The sequence below is a fragment of the Lissotriton helveticus genome, chromosome 4_1 (genome assembly GCF_964261635.1).
Source record: "Lissotriton helveticus chromosome 4_1, aLisHel1.1, whole genome shotgun sequence".
In the NCBI taxonomy this organism is placed as follows: domain Eukaryota; kingdom Metazoa; phylum Chordata; class Amphibia; order Caudata; family Salamandridae; genus Lissotriton; species Lissotriton helveticus.
Window position 1 is genome coordinate 78,284,162 of NC_136063.1, and position 17,840 is coordinate 78,302,001.

Consider the following 17,840-nt stretch of genomic DNA (forward strand, 5'->3'; position numbering starts at 1 on the left):
CAGTAAACTTTACTTGATTTTAACACCCGCACCAATTTTAATTCAGACGTCATCACTATTATGACTGTACCTTGCACTCACTGTTTGCACATGATGGGTCACAACAATGCAATTGAGAGAGAGTTGTTCCTAACAGGAAGAGTCACTATGATAAAGGCTTAGGGCCCGATGTAGGTAATTCTTATTTACCACTTCTTAAATACCGAATTTTACCGATTCGGTATTTAAGAAGTGGTAAATATGAAGGGGGGAGATGTAGGTATTTCAGAATCTGTAAATACCGAATCGTTAAGATTCGGTATTTACCGATTCTGTAAATACCGAATCGGTATTGCCCATTGATTCCAATGGGCTTTGAAGCCCATAGGAATCAATGGGAAATACCGATTCTGTAATTACAGAATCGGTAAAACTACCGAATTTGCAAGGGTGACAGGGTGTCACTTTGACACCCTGTTGCACCCCTGTTCCTGGCTTGTGTGCCATGTGCCATATGCCTTAGGGCATGTCTGTGTGTCACATGGCACAGGTGTACATGCACAGATGTGCATGTACACTGGAATTCTTATTTACCATGGAATAGTATTCCATGGTAAATAACGAATTCTAAAGGCCCTGTAGCACTGTTTAAAGTGCTACCTACATAAGAAAATACAGATTCGGTAATTTTACCGATCGGTAATTTTACCGAATCTGTAAAATTACCGATTCGGTAAAATTACCGAATCTGTATGTTTTTCAAAGCCCTACATACCAATGTCCAAATACCGGTCGGAAACGGCCGAAAATTGATATTTTCAGCCGTTTCCGACCGGTATTTAGACACCTACATCTGGCCCTTAATCATGTTATGTGTTCTTTATAGATGGTCCATCACATCTTTAGGTAAACCTTTCCCTTTAGATATTTTCTGTGATCATTCTAGGTTAGCTAACCCACATACCACGGTGTGTAGATTTAAGATATGATTTGGTCCTGAGGAATTGCCGCATGATCAGACTGACAGCAAGGCATGAAACATGTGGACCACTTAGAGCAGAGCGCAACATCCTGGACATAGAATCAGGTAGTCGCCACTCAGATCGTTTTAATCAGGTTGGAAGCCAACTACAATAAAATTGCCATTTTGTCAGGTCCGACATGCTCTACTTGTTATCAGGTATATACACGTTTTCACATAGTCACTATAGGTAACCATATCCAATTCAGGCAATTTTCTATTATTCTCATTTCTGTAGCTTTTTTCGTCTTTATTTATCAGATCAACTTGCGTATAAACCTGCTCACGTTGACAAGACTTCCTTTGAGGCACACATATCTGTATTCCTCGGAGAGGGTAATTACTTCCATCAATGAATATGACAAGGAGTATGCCCTACCTTATGTTATCCATTTATTAAATAACTTATGTTTTATTCTTAAACTCTGGTGTGAATCCTTTTGGTTGACTTATCATTTTCCATTCGGATTGGCTCATGACTATTGCGCAGTAAGCATGTATATTGGCATAGCTATTCACAAACCACTTGAGTATAGTTAAAGCCATTATCTGCACGGTACTTGTAGGTGCACTCCTGAACCTCATCTCTCCTTTTTCCATCTATAGGAGAGCTGAACCAAGTATGTCTATTATCCTATTACCACTTCTTATATATGGTCTTTGATCTTGGGGTGACGGTATTAGCACTACTTCTTTTTCTTTTCTTTTACTCCCATCTTACATCCTGATTCTTGTGCTGTATAATTTAAATATATGTTTCTCTTTTGGTAAAGGTATGTAGTTGATCATCTCTAATTGTTTATCCTGAATCTCAGTGTATTTTATTTGGCTTTTAAATAGTTTTTAGGACATTTTGTGGCTTTCCTGATGAAGGCACATAGTGTGCCAATGCTCATGTCGAAGAGCCATCTCACAGCCACTGTTTGTTTATCATTGTCATGATTGTCCTTTGATATCTGTGTTTATCAGAAAACATCTGTCTGTATTTTATGCCTGTAGAACATGTGTATATTGTGTTTTGTTAACTGTATTTCAGTAATCAATGTTTGTTTTGTCTCATGAGGAGAACATGTTTCAATTTAATTATCTTTTTGAATTATGCCTTGACACATATTTTTTAATTGAAGAAATACATTTTTAACTCTATACTTGCATAATTACACGCCACACAATTACACTCTACTGAATACAACATACACTCCTCATAATACCCCTCAGTGCCACATAATTATATGCTACATAATTACACTGCGCTCAACGCAACATACACTCCAAATACCACTCAGTGCCACATAATTATATGCTACATATTTACACTGCGCTCAACGCAACATACACTCCAAATACCACTCAGTGCCAAATAATTATATGCTACATATTTACACTGCGCTCAACGCAACATACACTCCAAATACCACTCAGTGCCAAATAATTATATGCTACATATTTACACTGCGCTCAACGCAACATACACTCCAAATACCACTCAGTGCCACATAATTACTCTTTCTATCGATTGCCCTCTATCGATCGCCCTCTATCTATCGCAACCACAACATCACTGAACGCCACAGCATCACTTGTCGCAACCATTCAACAACTGGTTCAAATATGTTCTCTCAATGTTTCAAGCTTTATTACAAATGTCACAAAGATGTTAATATTTCACTTCTGTTCTTGGATTTTAATCACAAAATACACTGAACATAATCTTCACAAAAGTTATTTACAAAAGTTTAAGCTATTGCCATTATAAATTACAATAACTTTTATTTAAGTATTTAAAAAAATTAAAAACCATTGTTATTTGTAATATCAATACATCTTAGTCACGTAAATACAACACATATTGCATTACAAATGCTAAAGGTGTCACATTTGCAAAAGTTGTTATAACTATTGGCATTGTAAATGACAAAGCTATTAATTTCACTATTTTCAAAACCAACCCATAAATAAAATGTTTGTCATTTACAATAAAAACCAAAGGTGATGATGGACGGAGCAATGACAGTACAAACACTCACCCCCCAGTCAACTGATCTGGGTTTAATCCATCACCGTTCTTTAGCTCACTCCGCCACCCCAGTTCAGACATGGCCATATGTAAATCAGTCTGACCCTGTGCCTCATGGGAACAGTCCAGCCCGAACTGCCAAGCCATGTCTTCCCTGGACCGGAATCAAGCTTCCCAGGACCGGTTTCTGGCATTACAGCCGTCTTTAGCCGGGCTTGCTTGACTCCAGTGGCAAAGTGAGCAAGGGACTCACGTCTGAGCATACCCTGCCAACTTAGGGCGAGTAAAGAAAAACCAAAGGTGATGATGGACGGAGAGTTGACAATACAAACACTCACCCCCAGTCAAGCATGCCAGGCTGAAGACAGCTGAAATGCTAGAAACCGGTCCTCGGAAGCTTGTTTCCGGTCCAGGGAAAGCATGGCTTGGCAGTTCGGGCTGGACTGTTCCTATGAGGCACAGGGTCAGACTGATTTGCATATGGCCATGTCTTAACTGGGGTGGCAGATTGGGCTAAAGAACGGTTATGGATTAAACCCAGATCTGTTGACTGGGTGTGAGTGTTTGATTGGTTCAGATGCTCCGTCCATCACCACCCCCCCTTTTGTACCACTTTGTTCGCCATGAGTTGGCAGGGTATGCTCAGACGTGAGTCCCTTGCTCACTTGGCCACTGGATTCAAGCAAGCCGGGCTGAAGACGGATAAAATGCCAGAAACCGGTCCTTGGAAGCTTGTTTCCGGTCCAGGGAAGGCATGGCTTTGCAGTTCGGGCTGGACTGTTACCATGAGGCACAGGGTCAGACTGATTTGCATATGGCCATGTCTGAACTGGGGTGGCAGAGTGGGCTAAAGAACGGTGATGGATTAAACCCAGATCTGTTGACTGGGTGTGAGTCTTTGATTGCTTCAGATGCTCCGTCCATCACTACCACCCCCTTTTGTACCACTTTGTCATTTACAATACCAATAGCTCAAACTTTCCTAATGCGAGACCTATTGCATTGCAAATGCTTGTTCATACTGCTATTGTCTGGGCATGTATGCTGGACCTTAAAAAAGCCCATAGTCTCCTTTCTTGGATTGATAGAAATTAAGAGCCACTATATCGTGTTGGTGATCTATTAAGTATTTCCAGACTTATTGAAGCTTGAGCGGGGAGTTCAGCCCCTTAACATTCCAGGAGGCTATACTAAACGTTATGGTGAGTCATCCCCTTTTCTTCCCGTCCCCCTCTAATTCTAATGCATGCAGCAATTCCCTCCTCGTTGCTCCCTACGGCCTCCCCCGTTGTTCCTTTGTCCAGGTGCTCCCTGTTGAGGCATTGTGATGTAGACTGAACACCTTTATATGGCCACCACCTTTCCCCATAACAACCCCCCCCCTCCCAACTGTGGAACTGCAAAACCCAACAAAACCTTTGCCGATAGACCTGATGACCCCCATCGATACCGTCCTTCGTGATGGTGGGCGCCATTGTCTAGGCCCACCACCTCGGCTATCTCTGCTCTGTTGCAAATGTAGTGTGTCCATGTGTTGTCTTTATCCGCTCTGAGATCCTTAGGAGGTGCTGCCCTCCCTGTATCTCGGTTCACAGATGTCTCGACCTGTTGGTTTTGTCCATTTCGGTTTCTCTTAGTAAATCTCTGAGATATTCCGAGGTAACCGTGGTGCCTTTAATGAATGTCAAATCCATTTTACATCTTGGTCTGTCTCCCCCCTGGGATTGTTCGCCACTAGGAAGCCGACGTGTGCAAGGTCCCTCCGTCTTTTGAGGTTGGTTGAGGCTCTGAATCTTCTGCTGGAAGGAGCCCCAGTAGTTCCAGGCTCCTCTCCAGATCCGTGACATCTTGCGACTTATTATTGGGTTTGTAGTCTAGACCAAACGGACAGGTTCATCGGTATCTGATGTCTGCTATTAATTTTGTTGTCAAAAGCCGGAAGAGTTGCTGTCTTAGAGTGGAGTGCGTGAGGTTCTGATACAGCATGTAGCTAAAGCCTTGAAAGGCGATCGTGCCTTTATTCCTGGCTGCTTGCAGTATTGCTTCCTTAACTTTAAAGGAGTGTGGCTTGACCAGAACATCTCTGGTCTGTCTATCTCCTGCCGCGGGTGTGCTCACAAAATGCGCTCTCTATTTTTATTTTTATTGGATGTGGGCTCACTATTTCCGCGAAAAGACCCTCGACGAACGTCTCCATGTCCGGACCTTCTGCTTCTTCCTCCGGGTCCCTGATTCGTATATTGTCCTTCCGTGACCTGTTTTCCGAATCCTCGTTTTTCATCAGTGTCTGTTGTAGCTGGGTCTTCAAATCCTGAACTCTCTTGTGCATGTCCGTGGTTCTCCTAAGAAGATCCTGTGTTTGGGCCTCCACCTCCAGTACTCTTGTGCCGATGGAGTCAACTTCTTGTTGAAGGGATGAAATACTCTCAGTGAGGTCGGCTTTAAGTTGTTCCATTGAGGCCTTTGAGCATTTTCAGTTCTGTGTGCAGCTCGGATTTGAATTCCCTCAGGAAAGCCACAAGGTCGTCCTTCGTAAGTGCCATGATGGAACAGTCGTCCCCCTGGTATTCTCCGCCGGGGTGAAGAAATGTTTGACCTTACTTTTGGACTTTTTAGGTGGTATAGGTGCGGCCCCCTGCTTCTTGATCGTGGGCAGTGGAGCCCTGACCCCCAATATTAAGAAATCTCCTGTTGTGTCGAGGTGGACTAAGAACTCTGCTGCATGTGTAGTCTGGTTTCAATTGCCCCTATCCTCCAACTTGGGGTCAGGCGTGCAGCGACCCGGTGCTGGTCCCTCATTCTCAAAAGTGTATGCCCCCGCAACTTTACTTCTCCTTGTTGTCTCGTCCCAGTGCTGTCTTTACTTTCAGCAGCTTCACCCTTCAGGGCTCTCTCGCCCTGCTCGGCTCCTCTCTGCAGCCGCAATCTTGGTGTCAGGCGCGACCGGCGCCTCGAGTGTGCACTATATCGGGGCCTTGAACGACTCTCTCGTTGCATTCCCAGGTGACCCTCGGCCTGGTACGACAAACCGCTGGCCTTTACTCACTACTGCTGATCCGATGAGCCGATCAAGGGGCCTTTCCGGTGCTGGTTCCTACAGCTGGGGCGCCCCGTGCCACACTGCATTTTTCTGGGTCCTTCCTTTGGTCCTGAGCCTCATGGCCCCCTGTGCAGGTACTAGGGGCTCTAGGTAGGATGTTTCTCGGTGATGTCTGGCCTCAGGCAATTCAGCCTGCCCAGAGGTTGATTCCTAGTCTACGCTCGGGTGCTCTCGAACGTGAGAGCCGCCATCACACAACCCTCTGGAGTCTCGGGCCGTGCTCAGCCGTCAGCCCACTCTGCCGGATCGTTGCGGATGTTTTCATTGATCCCTGACAGTTCTATAAGTCATCCGGTTTGGGATCTGGCTGCTGGTCACTACGTGTGTCATCAATTGTTGCCTGAAACAGCTTCGTGGCACCTGAGCCGGAGTGGTTCACCTCCACCCAGCCATCTTGCCTGGCCGCCAAATGTATTTTTTTATGGCGATTTTAAATTGTTCAAAAGAGTACAAAGGGTCCAGCATGCTGTAAACCCACGTAGAAAAGGATTTGAAGGTGATAGAATACCTATTAAATCTGATACTATTTGTTTCTTTCTGCAATAAACCTATGAAAGACTATATGCTCCAGATCCTGTTCTTTGACTAATTAGGGTGCGGCCAGTGTGCCATGTGTCGTACTTGTGGTGTGTGTGGAGAATACGATCAATGTTTCTGCATGAATCATAGGTATATCTTTATGTCACAATGAGTATAGAGAGTGGACTTGCGGTTTTATTATAATTCTATTAGAAGAAACACATTAACAAGCATTGGAAATGCAATAGGTCTCGCAATAGAATAGTTAGACATTTTTCTTTTTGCAAATGGAAGAGTGGCGTTGCGTGGATGAGTGGCGTTGCGTGGATGAGTGGCGTTGCGTGGATGAGTGGCGTTGCGTGGATGAGTGGCGTTGCGTGGATGAGTGGCGTTGCGTGGATGAGTGGCGTTGCGTGGATGAGTGGCGTTGCGTGGATGAGTGGCGTTGCGTGGATGAGTGGCGTTGCGTGGATGAGTGGCGTTGCGTGGATGAGTGGCGTGTGTGAGTGGCGTAGCGTAGCGTGTGTGAGTGGCGTAGCGTAGCGTGTGTGAGTGGCGTAGCGTAGCGTGTGTGAGTGGCGTAGCGTAGCGTGTGTGAGTGGCGTTGCGTGTGTGAGTGGCGTTGCGTGTGTGAGTGGCGTTGCGTGTGTGAGTGGCGTTGCGTGTGTGAGTGGGGTTGGAATGCAATAAGTATCGCATTAGAAAAGTTGTAGTTATTGGTCTTGTAAATGACATAATTTATTTATTTTTGCGATGTTAAAATTGCTATATTGATGGCTTTGTCATTTACAATGCCAATAGTTATAACGTTTGCAAATGTGACACCTATAGCATTTTGAATGCAACATGTTTAGTATTTACGTGACTTATATGGCAGCTCTGGTCGTTATGCTACATCTCTAGATAGTTTTATCTTCTGCAAATGTGACACCTATTGTAACACAATATGTGTTGTGAGGGTGAGTGAGGGTGAGGGTGAGGGTGAGGGTGATTGAGGGTGAGTGAGGGTGAGTGAGGGTGAGGGGTTGAGGGTGAGTGATGGTGAGGGGTTGAGGCTGAGTGAGGGTGAGGGTGATTGAGGGTGAGTGAGGGTGAGGGTGAGGGGTTTAGGGTGAGTGAGGGTGAGGTGTTGAGGGTGAGGTGTTGAGTGTGGGTGAGTGTGGGTGAGTGTGGGTGAGTGTGGGTGAGTGTGGGTGAGTGTGGGTGAGTGTGGGTGAGTGTGGGTGAGTGTGGGTGAGTGAGTGTGGGTGAGTGAGTGTGGGTGAGTGAGTGTGGGTGAGTGAGTGAGTGTGGGTGAGTGAGTGAGTGTGGGTGAGTGAGTGAGTGTGGGTGAGTGAGTGAGTGTGGGTGAGTGAGTGTGGGTGAGTGGGGGTGAGTGTGGGTGAGTGAGTGTGGGTGAGTGAGTGAGTGTGGGTGAGTGAGTGAGTGTGGGTGAGTGAGTGTGTGAGTGAGTGTGAGTGAGGGTGAGTGAGGGGTTGAGGGTGGTTGAGGGATTGAGGGTGATTGAGGGTGAGGTGTTGAGTGAGGGAGGGTGAGGGTGAGGTGTTGAGGGTGAGTGAGGGTGAGGAGTTGAGGGTGAGGGTTAGTGAGTGTGAGGGGTTGAGGTTGAGTGTGGGTGAGGGTGAGGGTGAGGCTGAGGGGTTGAGGGTAAGTGAGGGTGAGTGATGGTGAGGCTGAGGGGGTGAGGGTAAGTGAGGGTGAGTGAGGGGTTGAGGGTGAACGGGTGAGGGTGAGGGTGAGGTTTTGTGGGTGAGTGAGGCGTTGAGGGTGAGTGAGGGTGAGGCTGAGTGAGGGTGAGGCTGAGTGAGGGTGAGGCTGAGTGAGGGTGAGGCTGAGTGAGGCTGAGGCTGAGTGAGGGTAAGGGGTTGAGGCTGGGTGAGGGTGAGGGGTTGAGGCTGGGTGAGGGTGAGGGGTTGAGGCTGGGTGAGGGTGAGGGGTTGAGTGTGAGTGAGGGTGAGGGTGATTGAGGGTAAGGGGTTGAGGCTGGGTGAGGGTGAGGGGTTGAGTGTGAGTGAGGGTGAGGGGTTGAGGGTGAGGTGTTGAGGGTGAGTGAGGGTGAGGGTGATTGAGGGTGAGGTGTTGAGGGTGATTGAGGGTGAGGGTGATTGAGGGTGAGGTGTTGAGGGTGATTGAGGGTGAGGGTGATTGAGGGTGAGGGTGAGGTGTTGAGGGTGAGTGAGGGGTTGAGGGTGACTGAGGGTGACTGAGGGTGACTGAGGGTGAGTGAGAGTGAGTGAGGGTGAGTGATGTGTTGAGGGTGAGGGGTTGAGGGTGAGTGAGGGGTTGAGGCTGAGGGGTTGAGGGTGAGTGAGTGAGGGTGAGTGAGGGTGAGGGTGAGTGAGGGTGAGGGTGATTGAGGGTGATTGAGGGTGAGGGGTTGAGGTTGAACATTTTTTTTTTTATTAAAATGTCTGACGCAAAGCGCCACCTTAACGCTACCTACATTTACCAGGTTAGCGGTCTAGTTTTTTTTTTCTTTTCCCTACCGTTACGTCTTTTTTTTGATTGACATTTTTTTTTGCCAATCGGAGCGCTACGTTTTTGACGTCGCGTTCCGATTTGCATACGTAATCGTTGGAATTCTCCAGAACATGGAGAATAGCCGGATGCGGAAGGCGTGTTCCTGTTCGTGTGCTGTTGGTGCGTCGTATGATAGGTAAGAGATTTCCTCGACGTGTTTTTTTAATCTAATTTAAAGTAGTATTGATAGTATGCATAAATTAGTTAATAATTATGAGTGTATTTATATAAATCGTGACATATTTTGTTAGCGATTGTAATTATTTTAGTTATTTATGTAATTTATATGTAAGTAAGTGTTTTTATTTACTACCTATAGTATGTTTAAGTTAACGAATGAATAGGAGTGTATTTTTAATAATGTTGACATTGTATTTTTTTGTTTGTAATATTTCGAAATGAATATTATGTAATGTAATTAAAGTCTTGTTTTTATTATTCGATATGTAATGTATTTATTTTCTTAAAGTGTTATGTAATGTATTATTAGCAGTTGTTTGTTATTTGACGTACAAGAGCTGTTCTTTGAGTTTCTAAGTACATTTTTCGCCATGAATATTGTACACTTCAAATGTATTAATTGTATTACGAGTTGTTTTGTGAAGCTAAGAGACATATGTAATGTTTATTGATGATGTTAGCGCTGAATCCAAGTTGCGTAATATGTTTTTTATATTTGATGTAATTCCGTGTGATGAACTGCTATTGTTATATGCCTACGGCTTTTTGTGTAACTCGTGACAATTGTGTTTAATCCGTCCCATTTACCGGATGAATAGTGCTTGTTTATTACCCAAGTTAAAAATAGGCTGTTTTACTTTTGTGTTTGTACATCCTCGTCCTCGCATCCTGACAGATATTTCTTCGTTCTTTTGTTGGTGTTATTTTGTCCTAATAATTGTTGGTTTGGTGACCTGAAGCTTGATAAACATCATTGCGCGTATTTTTACTTTGGTTGTTATTTTCTAGGATGTCTTTCTGTTGCGTATCTTGAGGGTGTATTTGTAGGGTGAATTAGGCTGTTAGTTTATTAGGGTGAATTAGGACTCAGGATTTCTATCTTGGAGTTAGAGTGTGGATTAGGATAGTTTATTTCTATTCTTCCTTTTGTTGTGTGTGTGTGTGTGTGTGTGTGTGTGTGAGGGTGAGTGAGGGTGTGTGACGGTGTGTGAGGGAAGCTTGCACTGCTGCTGTCGGTGCTGTACCTGATCTATGTGTGAGGGAAGCTTGCACTGCTGCTGCCTGTGCTGTACCTGCTCCGTGTGTGAGGGAAGCTTGCACTGCTGCTGTCGGTGCTGTACCTGTTCCATGTGTAAGGGAAGCTTGCACTGCTGTTGCCTGTGCTGTACCTGCTCCGTGTTTGAGGGAAGCTTGCATTGCTGTTGCCTGTGCTGTACCTGCTCCGTGTGTGATGGAAGCTTGCACTGTTGCTGCCTGTGCTGTACCTGCTCTGTGTGTGAGGGAAGCTTGCACTGTTGCTGCCTGTGCTGTACCTGCTCTGTGTGTGAGGGAAGCTTGCACTGTTGCTGCCTGTGCTGTACCTGCTCCGTGTTTGAGGGAAGCTTGCATTGCTGTTGCCTGTGCTGTACCTGCTCTGTGTGATGGAAGCTTGCACTGTTGCTGCCTGTGCTGTACCTGCTCTGTGTGTGAGGGAAGCTTGGAGTGTTGCTGCCTGTGCCTCACCAAGATTTGTGTAAGTAAATGGAGATGGAGGGAGAGAGTTGGAAGAGAGAGTGAAAGAGGCAGAAACGTGGAGAGTAAAAGAAAGAGCGAAGGAATATGTAAGCTGAGAGATGTGGCATAACAGAAGGATTGGTAGTGCGGGCACTGCTGCTTAGGGTTTCTGCGAGATTTGTGTAAGTAAATGGAGAGGGGGGGAGAGTTGGAAGAGAGAGTGAAAGAGGCAGAAACGTGGAGAGTAAAAGAAAGAGCGAAGGAATCTGTAAGCTGAGAGATGTGGCATAACAGAAGGATTGGTAGTGCGGGCACTGCTGCTTAGGGTTTCTGCGAGATTTGTGTAAGTAAATGGAGAGGGGGAGAGAGTTGGAAGAGAGAGTGAAAGAGGCAGAAACGTGGAGAGTAAAAGAAAGAGCGAAGGAATATGTAAGCTGAGAGATGTGGCATAACAGAAGGATTGGTAGTGCGGGCACTGCTGCTTGGGGTATCTGCGAGATTTGTGTAAGTAAATGGAGAGGGGGGGAGAGTTGGAAGAGAGAGTGAAAGAGGCAGAAACGTGGAGAGTAAAAGAAAGAGCGAAGGAATCTGTAAGCTGAGAGATGTGGCATAACAGAAGGATTGGTAGTGCGGGCACTGCTGCTTGGGGTATCTGCGAGATTTGTGTAAGTAAATGGAGAGGGGGGAGAGAGTTGGAAGAGAGAGTGAAAGAGGCAGAAACGTGGAGAGTAAAAGAAAGAGCGAAGGAATCTAAGCTGCGAGATGTGGCATAACAGAAGGATTGGTAGTGCGGGCACTGCTGCTTGGGGTATCTGCGAGATTTGTGTAAGTAAATGGAGAGGGGGGAGAGAGTTGGAAGAGAGAGTGAAAGAGGCAGAATCGTTGAGAGGAAAAGAAAGTGCGAATCTGTAAGCTGAGAGATGTGGCATAACAGAAGGATTGGTAGTGCGGGCACTGCTGCTTGGGGTATCTGCGAGATTTGTGTAAGTAAATAGAGAGGGGGGAGAGAGTTGGAAGAGAGAGTGAAAGAGGCAGAAACGTGGAGAGTAAAAGAAAGAGCGAAGGAATCTGTAAGCTGAGCGATGTGGCATAACAGAAGGATTGGTAGTGCGGGCACTGCTGCTTGGGGTATCTGCGAGATTTGTGTAAGTAAATGGAGAGGGGGAGAGAGTTGGAAGAGAGAGTGAAAGAGGCAGAAACGTGGAGAGTAAAAGAAAGAGCGAAGGAATCTAAGCTGCGAGATGTGGCATAACAGAAGGATTGGTAGTGCGGGCACTGCTGCTTGGGGTATCTGCGAGATTTGTGTAAGTAAATGGAGAGGGGGGAGAGAGTTGTAAGAGAGAGTGAAAGAGGCAGAATCGTTGAGAGGAAAAGAAAGTGCGAATCTGTAAGCTGAGAGATGTGGCATAACAGAAGGATTGGTAGTGCGGGCACTGCTGCTTGGGGTATCTGCGAGATTTGTGTAAGTAAATGGAGAGGGGGGAGAGAGTTGGAAGAGAGAGTGAAAGAGGCAGAAACGTGGAGAGTAAAAGAAAGAGCGAAGGAATATGTAAGCTGAGAGATGTGGCATAACAGAAGGATTGGTAGTGCGGGCACTGCTGCTTGGGGTATCTGCGAGATTTGTGTAAGTAAATTGAGAGGGGGGAGAGAGTTTGAAGAGTGAGTGAAAGAGGCAGAAACGTGGAGAGTAAAAAAAAGAGCGAAGGAATCTGTAAGCTGAGAGATGTGGCATAACAGAAGGATTGGTAGTGCGGGCACTGCTGCTTGGGGTATCTGCGAGATTTGTGTAAGTAAATGGAGAGGGGGGAGAGAGTTGTAAGAGAGTGAAAGAGGCAGAATCGTTGAGAGGAAAAGAAAGTGCGAATCTGTAAGCTGAGAGATGTGGCATAACAGAAGGATTGGTAGTGCGGGCACTGCTGCTTGGGGTATCTGCGAGATTTGTGTAAGTAAATGGAGAGGGGGGAGAGAGTTGGAAGAGAGTGAAAAAGGCAGAAACGTGGAGAGTAAAAGAAAGAGCGAAGGAATCTGTAAGCTGAGAGATGTGGCATAACAGAAGGATTGGTAGTGCGGGTACCGCTGCTTGGGGTACGACAAACAGGAGATGGTGACTAAAGTTTCAACCATGAGGTTGGAAGGCAGTGAAGTGAAATGTGAGGAGGCACTCCGATTACCTCTTCAAATTGTAAAACAGACGGAGGGCATTGCTGTGGGGAGGGGGTGTAGGAGAAATGCACACGGCGGGCAGGGGAGGGGGCGGAGCGGGGAGAGCGGCATGTGGGTGTGAAGAAGCCGGGGCCTTTGAAGTGAAGATAAGCTTCACTTCAAAAGGTGTCGGAGGAATGCGGGTGAGGGAACAGACGGCGATTGCGGCTGAGGGAACTGATGTGCACGCGCTTTTAAGCTCAATGCACATGCGCATTGAGCTTAAAAGTCACGGGCACTGCAAGGAATCGCCACGATTCCTTGCTTCTTAGTTAAAGGTTGTTTAAGCCGCAATAGGCTCGCAAGCTCGATGCGCATGCGCATCGACAGGCGAGACCTAAAAATAAACATAGAAGTTAGGGGGAAGATATAAACCGGTTTAACAAACTTTGGGGTTATATATGTGAATTACAATGTTGTTCCATAATACATTTCTCCTCAACACTGACATACAGTGTTTTAAACACTAAATATAAGCATTGTTGGATAATCATGTGTTACTAATTTAACCACCTTAGGATGGCGATACTAACTATGAGAGGAAACTAGTGACGTGTCCATAACCTTTGCCGCGACAAAGAAACACATTTAACATCGAAGAAAATGGCGGCAGAGATTGCAAAACGAAAGTGAAGGAGGACGAACCACACGTCCCAAGAAGCGTGAGGTAGGAATGGAGACCTAGGGGCTTAAATAAGTCAGTTACGAGAGGGAGGTTAAATAAATACAAAATCTTTTTAAACATATACAATATTTTACTATAAGGGAGAGGTAGGAAATACCTTCTTTATATTACGTAGGTTCTGTTTTAGACCCGATCGAGGAAAGGAGGACAGCTGCCACATTCGTGAAATAGTAGGTATAAACTAAGACTCTATTTGCTATTAAATCCATTGTAGAAAGAGTTAACATAGGTTCCCTTAATCTTTGTAGGATTCTAATATTGATTAAAGAATTAAGTTGACACTCAGACAAGATTGAGAAAGAATATAAGATTCGACCCAATCAAAGTGTTTATATGAATTAGAGTGTGGAGGACAAGAATCTTTCTGTAAGGTACAAACAAACTATATAGAGTTTTATAATGTAAACGGAGATTAAATTAGCTATTGGAACCATGAAGAAAGGATTTGTATATGTTCACTTGGTTTCTTTAGGTTTGCAATACTGACCAAAGAAAAAAACCTGACCACCAGACAAGATTGAAACATAATATAGTACTGAATCTTCCTAAACTAATTCCATTTGAATTAGAGTGTTTAAGAAAAGTATACTCTTGGTCACCACACTGCGGGTACCTATAAGGTATGGGAATAATTGGGGTAAATAGGGGAACATAATATAAAGACTATAGAAATGTATTAGTTCAAATCTTCCTCTATTCTAGATGTCCTGAGCTCGAGGTGAGACTATTTACTTGAGGCTACATATAAGGAACGTGTGGCGAAATTGCACACTTTTGGAGAAGGGTGAAATCTGAATATTTTTTATTTATTTATATATATATATATATATATAATCAAGTAAAAAATACCAGTGAGCGGGCATATAAGGTACAATATTACCTGGGAGAGAGCCCCAGTATTAGTGGGTTCCCGAAGTATTACTCCTATGAAAAAAAAAATATATATACTCATTATGAATGATGTAAGGTGTAAACTAAAACTATGGACACAAAGATTTTATCTGGTATGAATGGTGGTAGTCGAGTACGGATGAGTGATGATAGTTATGCATCTGGGAAATTAATAGAAACCCTGATAGATTGAGCTGCAAACCACAAACCACGAACCACATTAAGAATAGAATAACAATACAACTTTGTTCTTGTGAATAGAGGAATTTGGCCATTTCATTTTTAACTTGACTTTGGGAAACATTAATTTATCCCGAAGACGGTGGCCATAAATATGGGGTGCCCACCGAAACACGTTGATGCATAACTAAAACCAAACCTGGAAGAAATTGTGGAACACAGCCAATACTAATGTTTCATGATACTCTGATACAATCAATGATCTAAAAATGTTTGGTTACTTTTAAAAGACATGTGACTATCTGTTGTATTTTCCCTGTCTATGTTTGTGTTTTTGTATTTTTATGAATTGCAATGTTCATTCGGTCCTTCTTGAAAAATAAGTTATATTGTTGGAATTTTAATGTTTTTATGTAGGATAGGATTGAGACATTGTATTGTTTAGCTTTTTAAATGATTGATTTAGAAATGAGATTGGATACATGTTAATAAAGTGGAATCATTTTTCTATAAAAATACACAGGTGTGGTATTAACCTTAACCTTCATGCTATCGCGGGTCAAAGAGGTATGTAATGAGATTTAGTGACGGTGAAGAGTATGATTAAATTTGCATCTACAAGCCCAACAGGAATTTTATTTTTGACTTTTCAGTCTAAACAGTGCCCTGTCCTTTGGGTAAGTGGGACCCCTCGCTATTTCATGGGGCTCTTTTAAATCTACATGCAGCCTGGGAGCTCATCTGAGTTCCCTGCAGCCTTGGGGCTCCTCTGAGTTCCCTGCAGCCTTGGGGCTCCTCTGAGTTCCCTGCAGCCTTGGGGCTCCTCTGAGTTCCCTGCAGCCTTGGGGCTCCTCTGAGTTCCCTGCAGCCTTGGGGCTCCTCTGAGTTCCCTGCAGCCTTGGGGCTCCTCTGAGTTCCCTGCAGCCTTGGGGCTCCTCTGAGTTCCCTGCAGCCTTGGGGCTCCTCTGAGTTCCCTGCAGCCTTGGGGCTCCTCTGAGTTCCCTGAAGCCTTGGGGCTCCTCTGAGTTCCCTGAAGCCTTGGGGCTCCTCTGAGCTCACAGTAGCCTTGGGGCTCCTCTGAGCTCACAGTAGCCTTGGGGCTCACAGTAGCCTTGGGGCTCCATTAAGCTCCTTGCAGCCATGGGGCTCCTCTCAACACCTTTGGGGCTCTTTTGAGCTCACTAAAACCTTTGTGCGCTTCTGAGCTCCCTGCAGCCTTGAGGCTCATCTGAGCCCCCTTCAGCCTCAGTGCTCCTGTGAGCTCCCTGTAGCCTAGGGGCCCCTCTGGGCCTCTAGTTACTTTGAGCCTTCCGCAGCCTCTGTGCTTATCTGAGCCCGTTGTTGCCTCAGGGCTCCTCTGAGCTCCCTGCAGTCTCTGTGCTCTCCTGAGCTCCCTGCAGTCTCTGTGCTCTCCTGAGCTCCCTGCAACCTCCCTGCTCTCCTCAGGTTCCTGCAGTCTCTACTCCTCTGAGCCTTCTGCAGCCTCAATGCTCATCTGATCTCCCTGCAACGCCCTGCGGCCCCAGAGCTCCTCCGAGCCCCCTGCGGCCCCAGAGCCCCTCCGAGCCCCCTGCGGCCCCAGAGCCCCTCCGAGCCCCCTGCGGCCCCAGAGCCCCTCCGAGCCCCCTGCGGCCCCAGAGCTCCTCCGAGCCCCCTGCGGCCCCAGAGCCCCTCCGAGCCCCCTGCGGCCCCAGAGCCCCTCCGAGCCCCCTGCGGCCCCAGAGCCCCTCCGAGCCCCCTGCGGCCCCAGAGCCCCTCCGAGCCCCCTGCGGCCCCAGAGCCCCTCCGAGCCCCCTGCGGCCCCAGAGCCCCTCCGAGCCCCCTGCGGCCCCAGAGCTCCTCCGAGCCCCCTGCGGCCCCAGAGCTCCTCCGAGCCCCCTGCAGCCGGAGTGCTCCTCCGAGCCCCCTGCAGCCGGAGTGCTCCTCCGAGCCCCCCTGCAGCCGGATCGGTGCTCCTCCGAGCCCCCCTGCAGCCGGATCGGTGCTCCTCCGAGCCCCCCTGCAGCCGGATCGGTGCTCCTCCGAGCCCCCCTGCAGCCGGATCGGTGCTCCTCCGAGCCCCCCCTGCAGCCGGATCGGTGCTCCTCCGAGCCCCCCCTGCAGCCGGATCGGTGCTCCTCCGAGCCCCCCCTGCAGCCGGATCGGTGCTCCTCCGAGCCCCCCCTGCAGCCGGATCGGTGCTCCTCCGAGCCCCCCCTGCAGCCGGATCGGTGCTCCTCCGAGCCCCCCCTGCAGCCGCATCGGTGCTCCTCCGAGCCCCCCCTGCAGCCGGATCGGTGCTCCTCCGAGCCCCCCCTGCAGCCGGGTCGGTGCTCCTCCGAGCCCCCCCTGCAGCCGGGTCGGTGCTCCTCCGAGCCCCCCCTGCAGCCGGATCGGTGCTCCTCCGAGCCCCCCTGCAGCCCTAGGTCTCCTCTGAGGCACCTACAGCCTCAGTGTCACTCTGAGCTCCCTGTAGCCTAAGTACTCCACTAAGCAGCCTGTAGCCCCTTCAGCATCTGTATTCTTCTGACCCCCCCCCCCCTGTCGGGCCAGTGTTCCTCTGTGCTCCTGCAGCCTCAGTGGTCCTCTGACCTCCCAGCTGCCTTAGTGCTCCTCTGAGGCCCCTACTGCCCCAGTGGTCCTCTGACCTCCCAGCATCCTTAGTGCTCCTCTGAGGCCCCTACTGCCCCAGTGCTTTTCTGAGCCCTTGCAGCCATAGTGATCCTCTAAGCCCCAGCAGCCCTAAATCTCCTCTTAACCCTCTGCAGCTTCATTGCCCCTCTGAGCTCCTGCAGCTACTTTGGTCCTGTACCACTACTGCCTCAGTGTTCAACTGAGCTCTTGCTGCCTCAGTTCTCCTCTGAGGTCTCTGCAGCCACAGCACTCCTCTGAGCTACTCTCTGCAGCCTCAGCACTCCTCTGAGCCCCTGCAGCCTCAGTGCACCTCTGAGCCCCTGCAGCCTCAGTGCACCTCTGAGCCCCTGCAGCCTCAGTGCACCTCTGAGCCCCTGCAGCCTCAGTGCACCTCTGAGCCCCTGCAGCATCAGTGCACCTCTGAGCCCCTGCAGCATCA

At 47.4% G+C, this 17,840-nt stretch overlaps 1 protein-coding gene across 1 annotated transcript in view; it reads left to right on the forward strand.

The window, feature by feature from the left end:
* LOC144827881 (uncharacterized) overlaps positions 1-17,840 on the forward strand; it is a 247,038-nt gene that overhangs the window by 15,942 nt on the left and 213,256 nt on the right. The window contains 1 exon segment of the mRNA XM_078686046.1: positions 13,551-13,699. The gene's annotated coding sequence lies outside the window, so the exon portion shown is untranslated.